This window comes from Phoenix dactylifera, chromosome 5 (assembly GCF_051530095.1).
Source record: "Phoenix dactylifera cultivar Ajwa chromosome 5, Ajwa_hap1_PhDact_Kaust_v1.1, whole genome shotgun sequence".
NCBI classification, from domain to species: domain Eukaryota; kingdom Viridiplantae; phylum Streptophyta; class Magnoliopsida; order Arecales; family Arecaceae; genus Phoenix; species Phoenix dactylifera.
The window spans coordinates 34,385,393-34,393,175 of NC_143194.1; the positions used below are offsets into that span (position 1 = coordinate 34,385,393).

Genomic DNA, 7,783 nt, shown 5'->3' on the forward strand with positions numbered 1-7,783 from the left:
CATAAGATGTCATTCGTGTTTCTTTATTTGTGATTTATTATGTCCTCTCCATGCTTCCTTGTATTGCAATATTTATACCCTCTTTGAATCCATTTTTAAGACATTGATGGATTTGGCTCGGACTCAAATCGAATTAGATATGGATGAGATACTAGCATTTCTATATCTATATATTTATTTTATTTAACGGATAAAAATACGGATACGGACGTTAGTCATATGCAAAAATTCATATTCATATTTGTTTTAAATAGTTACGAATACAAATCGGATACCAAAAGTATAAATATAAATAAGGATATAAATTAGATAATTAAAGTGGATAATTGAACTTTATGACCATAAAATCAAAAATATTACTAAATGGATGATCAATCAAGTTAATAATATGTTATTATTATTATTTTTTAAAAAATTAATGAGTGTTATATAAAAGTAAATAGAGTTACAAATAGAATCAGATATTCGGATATGGATCAGATAATTGTTTATTCATTTTCATATCCATTTTTTTGATGGATATGAATATGAATATGGATATTAATTAGATGCACAAATTTTTATCCATGTCCAGATATATTCGGATACGAAAATAGATCCGAACAGATATTATCCGATCCACTTTCATTTCTAAATTTGGCACACCTATAAACCTCGATTTATAGTTTTGTGCTTTTAAGAAAATGAGTAAAAGTTTGGTTAATCTTTTTTCCTTAGAGTTTGGAAAAAGTATTGAGAGACAGTCATTCAATATTGTATGAATACATGCTCTATATATGTAGTCTAACTCTTGCTAGATTGCACTTGACTTTCTATCAACTTTCATGAATTTTACAAAATCACATCAACACTTTGTTCAATTAGACAGTCCCATGCCATATTGCTAGCATAGATATCCTAAGAGAATTCTTGAGGATTTGACCATGGTACTTGCTCGACCATGAGCAATGCCATCATGGAGCTATTAATTGCCTAGCATTCTAGCATCATGTAAGATTGATCTCAAAAGTTAATTAGGTATCAAATATATACTTCAATTTACATAACTGGCATGGTCAAAGAGCCATACCTTGCTAGCTAATTAATCCTTAAATATCAAAATGATAAATTAAATGTTGTCTAAATCAATTAAATGGATTCATTATGGTGGGAAAAATTGTCGCATTTTATTTTGAGCTAATAAAGTAAATTCAATATAATGGAACTTGTGATCTTTGAATACCTGAAAAAATCGGCATGTAGCTTATCTTTTTTACATGGGCTAAAAAACAAGGCATACATATCCACGTTACTATATAGTTTTGAAAATAGCCTTGCTCTTTTTCTTCCATTTTTAATAAACGTAGGCCTCTGTTATGTTATTCTATTGAAACGTGTCTTGTCTGCTAAAATGCTTGATTCGCCCTCCATGTTTGTTGCTTGTATGAGGCCCAACAAATTTTTTACAGTTCTTATTTGCATGAGGCTAGACAACATAAAGTCATAAACTATAAGGTGGCTCTATACTGTGATGGTAGAATCCGTGACCATAGCATTAGAGTTTGTGCTTGCCTTTTTTTTCCGGAGAGATAGAATAAGTTCGGCATCGCATGAGGTTTTTAGAAATTCCTTTGGTATTGTTGGACCGGAGGCAATGAGATAGACTTAGAGGAGATCATGTAAAGTCAAAATTTGAATTTAGATATTGATAACAAACATATTGTAACAACCTAGGACCTCATCCAAAAAGAGCAGCCGGAAGGTGTTGTACCCAAGATCTACTCAATGAATAACTAATGTGGGCCTAAACACATGTCTGCACGAGGTTATTATAAACTCCCCTTATTTAAGCTTTGGCGTTCTCGTCAGAATAAGGATCTAAATCTATTCAAATCTAATCATAAATACCATAATTAGCTCGTGGTCGGCTCAAATATACTTGTGTTGTTGTGTTTCCTAGTCTATATAGGTCATGGGTTGAGTACACTCTCATACCATTTGTAACAATTTAGAAGCCCATCTAAAAAGAATAGTCAGAAGGTATTATTTGAGTTTGTTGATCCTATATAAATATCTAAGATCTATATAGCGAATAACCAATGTACGACTAAATACACTTCCGTACGAGCCATCATACATGTCTAGACTTGGCCCAAACTAGGCATACTCTTCTCAAGCAAATATTGATAGTATCTCATGGATTTTTCACTTATTGCATTGATCATTGGCAATAGTATTGTATTTTGCTTATATGCACGATCTTTTTTTTTTTTTTTGTTAAACAACTATGTTACATTTTGTGTAAGAGATCTTACTAGAAAGTCAACATTATAAAATAATAGAAATTATATAAATAAGTAATAGCATACCTCAGATAGATTTATTAGTTAAAAATTGTTTGTGACCATCTACCCTACGAACCAGAGCTAAGTCAACCTAATTATATAGTAGGCTATACTTTGGTGTCCACATCTGCGCCTCGAAGTAATTACGAACCATTTTAGAATGAGCTAACACTGTCACGTTTGATGAGTTTGATCAAGTGCTATCCCTGGTCAACACTCGGCACTCAATCCACTGATTATTAAATGAGCAATATAACGGGTAAATAGTTTAGATCCTCTTTAATTAAATATTTAATTAGAGAGAGATAACCTAGATTTAAGTTGGTCCGAGGTATGCTGAGACCGGTTGAAATTAAGGAGGAAGGCAAGATTGGCCTACAAAAGAAGTCCACTTGCTGGAATAGTAGAAAAGAAAAAAAATTGACTATGAAAGAGGGCTCTAAAAAAAAAAGGAAAGCTTAAAAATACTTGCATGAGGGTTTTCTAGCCATTTCTATATATGGGATGCAAGCAGTGACATATTAAGATCATTCATTTCGGTTAAGGCCGTTGGAACAATCTAAGGTTGTGACCATTCTATTTATTGCATATAACCATGGTATTATATAATATTGTGTGAAGTCTTGTCAATTATGAATGCCCTCGCCGCTTCGATCCTGAAATAGAGATTTCTCGAAAACGTTTTCAAAAAGTTTTAGCAGGATTTTCGAAACCCAAGTCAGGACTAGTTCCCCATCTTTCACCCTCGGTGCCTCGACAGGTTCTGTTTGAAGCGGACTGTCCCAATTCAAGCTTAAGAAAAGAAAATTTATTTGTACCACTCTTATGTCCGGAATTACGTATACGTTTTAACTAGGCCCGATGTTAGTTCAAATTTGTTGATCGTTTTTTTCTTTTTTTTTTTGGTAAAAGTCGTTTTTTTTCTTTCAAGCCCCTGAATGTTGTAGCTACTGCAGATAAGTCCAAATTAAACCGGCACGTCCGTTACAATGCTAGGTTTAGACACATGCTCATTCACCAGATTGGCATCTTTGTTCTATCTTTCTTAGCGGTTCTAGGCTGTTCGATAGATCACTGCATCTGCGAGTGTACGCTTGGAGTGATTTAGTTGTTGTATTCTCAAGGATAGGCCGCTATTATCTACTACACCGAGATTCATTCTCCGAGGGGCGCGATCTATTTTTAAGGACAGTAAAATCATGCTTCAACTGATAAGTTCTTACTTTTTTTTCATCTATTATTTTTGCAACATTCCTCGGTCCTCCCCGATCATTCTCCCCCGCAAAAGAACACTCTCCTCTATCGCGGCCCAAGAAATTGCCTCGGATTCCCCCAATCTCTGCTCCAATCCCCAGACCGCCGAATTCAAGGACCTTGAATCGAAGCCCAGAAGCCTTTGTTTGATCTTCAAGAAGCCCTCTGTGGTTTCACGGGGTCAAAAAGCCTCCACCTTTACCTGATGACATCGGTAAGGATAAGAAGTGGGTGCCCGTGTCTGGCTCTTCTAGGTACCGGCCGATGGAATAGAAGGAATTCCCCCAAGAGCAGTCCCCAGCCCCGAGGTGCTATCACTTGTGAGCCGCTTGCAAGACGCAAATTTCTCTCGAGACGGCCCGACGGATCCCAAAGAAATCCCTGCCACCTTATATTGCCGCCATTTCTTGAAATCAGACCCCGGAAAAGTTCGGCCAAGATCGTCAAGAAATTACAATGCGAGCAATCTTTGCGGTGTGTTCTTTCTTCAAGTGGTATGTTTATTTCCCGACTGTTACCAATTTCCCTGAATCAACTAGTATGACTCAAGGGAGTAGGCTTTTTTATTTTTTTTATTAAGAGAATAGGAGAAATCTAGAGTTCTTCACCACTTTAGTTGTTTCTTGAATGTTTGTAGATCTTCTCTAGATATTTCCGATATATATCTTGTATCGGTAATCTTTTAACTGTTAGATGGATAACAAACGGCATCTTTGCGCATAGCCCGGCTTTCTAAGCAGGGGAGAGGTTCTCATGTAAACCGACCCCTCTAGAGTTGGACTCTCCGCTTATACAGTGAATGCCTGAGTACTATTTATCTTCCTTGCTTTCTCGCTCTTTTACTCTCCTACTTACCTAGCTCTCTTATTCTACTACATGCCTAAGTTTGAGGGATTGGATTCCAAGTTACCAGGAAGTGGCTCCAACTTCTCCTTCGCTCTCTTGCTCTCCTACTTGGTCAAGTTCTATTGGTTGGGTTCTTAGTTGTGAAGGGAGGAGTACTAGCCTAACTAAGATATAGCAACGGGGGAGAGCCTGATTCGGCTACATGGAGGTAGTTTTGGTGTCGCATGGACTTTGGACTGTGTGAAAATCATAAGCCCGTGATATGGTGCAGTTAATTAAACTACATTGTTTAGATTAAGACAAGGTTAGAAAATTTGATATTATGGAAGATAAGAATATATTCTTTCCAGCTTATTTCATGGAGAAATAAAAAAGATAATATTTCAGCCAGGTCTAAAGCAGTGGAAAACCATGTTATAGAAAATCTTGGGCTGCACTTTTATGGTATACATTAGTTTATTATTTTTAAGAAATACAAAAATTGGCATTGCTATTTTGCATTCCCTTTCAATTTTTATTTTTGTTGGCTTGGAGTTGATTCAAAGATGATGAGCTCACATATTCGGTCGTTCTATTTCATTACAATGTAAATATTACTTGTAAATGCTATGTAGGCACAATCTGTGTGTTTGGCCTTTATCTTGTTGTTGCCTTCTAGGTCATGTGAAATCTCCAGTCTCATATGAACCTGTACACAAAAGCATATTGGGTCTCATAGAGTTCCTAGAAATCTCTAATGAGATTAGTTTTGACGTTTCTGAGGATATAATGATATTAAAATTTCTAACCAATAAAACATTGACAATAATGTGAATATGTCTATAAATATTATGGGAAATTGATTTTGTGAATAACTTTGGTTTCATGGTTTAGTTGCACCAACACTGTTGAGCTTTACTTTGGTTGTTTAAATGACCTCGATCCTGAGTGCTTCCCATCACTTTTCTTACTTATTCTCCTTGAATCTCTATGTTGATGCATCAGTCTTGAAAATTAGATTATTATTCTAGATATTTAGATCTGATATGCTTCCATCTTGCTTTTTTTTTCAGTGACATGTCACCAAATGCATGTCACCATATTTGTTTCTTGGAAGCTGATTCAATTGCATTTTGTTCTCAAATGTCAAGATGTTCCAATCCTGTCATTTTAGGCATGCGTACTCTTTCACTTAATGATTTTGTAGAAAGCTATCAACTTTGCATCCATAAGCTTGAAGTGTGACTCTTGTATAAATGTGCATCCATAAGCTTGTGGCAGCATCAGTTTGTGAAGTTTTTTATATCTTCCCATAACAAGCAGATTTGAGAAAACTGTTCCCTTTATTATCTTGTGCAAGATTGGTGGGATATAAACCTCTTGATGGTTTTCATTGATGCCAATCTGGTGAATGGGCATGTGTATATAAGTTCAGATCCATCAGGCAAGCTTGGGTCAGTGCCCCCCTTCTTGCTTCTTTTTATAAAGTATCTAATGCCTTCTTGGGCTTGTAACATGGCAAGTTTACGCTGCTCAATATAAGCATCCATGAAGGCATCTTCTTGTGACCTGCTGCACTCGCAATTCTTGCTCATCTTGAACAATTCACTAGGGTTGCCTAAGACTGAATGCCACTTGTGAGGCTTATTATGACTAGGTGTCCATACTTTTTAACCTGTCTCAACACACTAGAAAAAAAATCATAATTTTCATTTGAACCACTAGGAAGGAGGTTTATAGATGAAGCTTCATTTATCTTGAGGTAGCTCCCTGAAGAGTTAATACATGCTATAGGAATACAAAGTGACTTGAAAATTTAGTGCTCCTACCAGTGATAATAACTTCTTTTTCGCCACCCTTCTATTTTCTTCTGTCTTTTTCATGAAGCATCTATCAGTGAATTGATTGAATTTGATTGAGTCAAAAGGTATTGACAACAGTTTGTTAATACAGTTCATTTGATTGTCTTGATTACATTCAAGCTCATAGCCTCTAGGGATCATTGCAAAAATTCATATTTTTGGTGTGCCCTTGAGAACTTGTTTCTTACTGGCAATTATGAGCGGAGAAGCCTGTGGTAGTTACCAGGTGTGCATTCAAGTAACTGTAGAAGATCTTTTATTTGATGGTTTGGATAGTTATGATAAACTCTTTCGTTTGTGCTGCTTAGGCAACAGCTTTGTTTGCAGCTGCCTTGCTATACGAATGCTCTTTTCTTTTTTTCAGCATACAATCCTTGTTTATCCTAATCTTAAGCTCATAGCATGCATATTGAGTTAGTGAAAGGGCACTGTAATTTTGAAGCAGTCTTGAATTTACCATGATTTTATCTCACATTACCAATTCCGGTTTTTTGACTTGGTAACAGACCATCATTTTCCTCTTTATGTTATTAGTTGATGGGACTGGCTTAATGTATTAGCTAATGAATTCACCTTCATTGGCATCTTCAGTTCAAAGAGTGCGTCAAGCAAGATTTCTTCTTGCTGATGAATGAGAAGTTTTTGTTGGTTCTTTCTTATTCGTCATCTGACCACAAATTTGTGCCCTGCGAGTGTCCACTCTAATGCGCAATCATGTCTTCTTCATTCCAATATTTCATTGCCTCCAGTGTTTAAATCAATTACTCCTATGATGATCATAGATATATTTTTTCACATAGGTGCTCTAATGTACGTTCTGTGAATATTGAATAAGTTTTTAATTCTGTGTTGTGCATTGTTATTGTGGGTACAAAAAACCTTTCTGTATCCATGCTACTTGGTTCAAATTCTACCACTATTTTATTGCTTTTCATTACCTTGAAATAGTCATTTTAGATATGCATCCCTACTTATATTTGCCAATAGGTCATCATTGGCTGAAACTTTCAGTAGTTGAAGGTGTACAATAGACAACAAGATAGAGGATGCTTGCTGCTTGATTTAGAACCTGATTTTAACTTTCTTTTAGTTGCCACATGGTGCAAAACCTTAATTTTGAATATATGAATAGCAGGTGGTGTCTGGAAGTGATTTAACAAAGCTTGCTCCCTTTTGTTATCTATCTATAGACAGAAGAACAGTTTTCACAACTAAAAGATTGCGCTTTTTCTTCAGCATTCAGGAGGATGCCGTAAGTGGTTTCATAGCTCTTAGTGCAAACTAAACTAACTAAATATTTTTTCAAACTTGAAGATGATTCTCTTTTTTCAAATCCTTCCAGATATGTCAAGGATGCAAGCTTAGAAGCTCATGCAAATATCTGAACAAAAGAGTAGGCAGGGAGGAAAAGATGATCCTAGCTGATGTTGTAAGAATCAGGATCTTACCCAAAATGACTAGCCAAAATGTATTATTTGGATTTCTTGATCCTATATAAGTGCCCAAGATCTACCCAGC

At 35.8% G+C, this 7,783-nt stretch overlaps 1 long non-coding RNA gene across 1 annotated transcript; it reads left to right on the forward strand.

Moving 5' to 3' along the window:
- The first annotated feature begins 3,778 nt into the window (after positions 1 to 3,778).
- LOC103707374 (uncharacterized) lies at positions 3,779 to 7,783 on the forward strand. The gene is made up of 2 exons (XR_016413346.1): positions 3,779 to 7,517; positions 7,608 to 7,783. It is a non-coding gene; the product is annotated as an uncharacterized LOC103707374 (long non-coding RNA).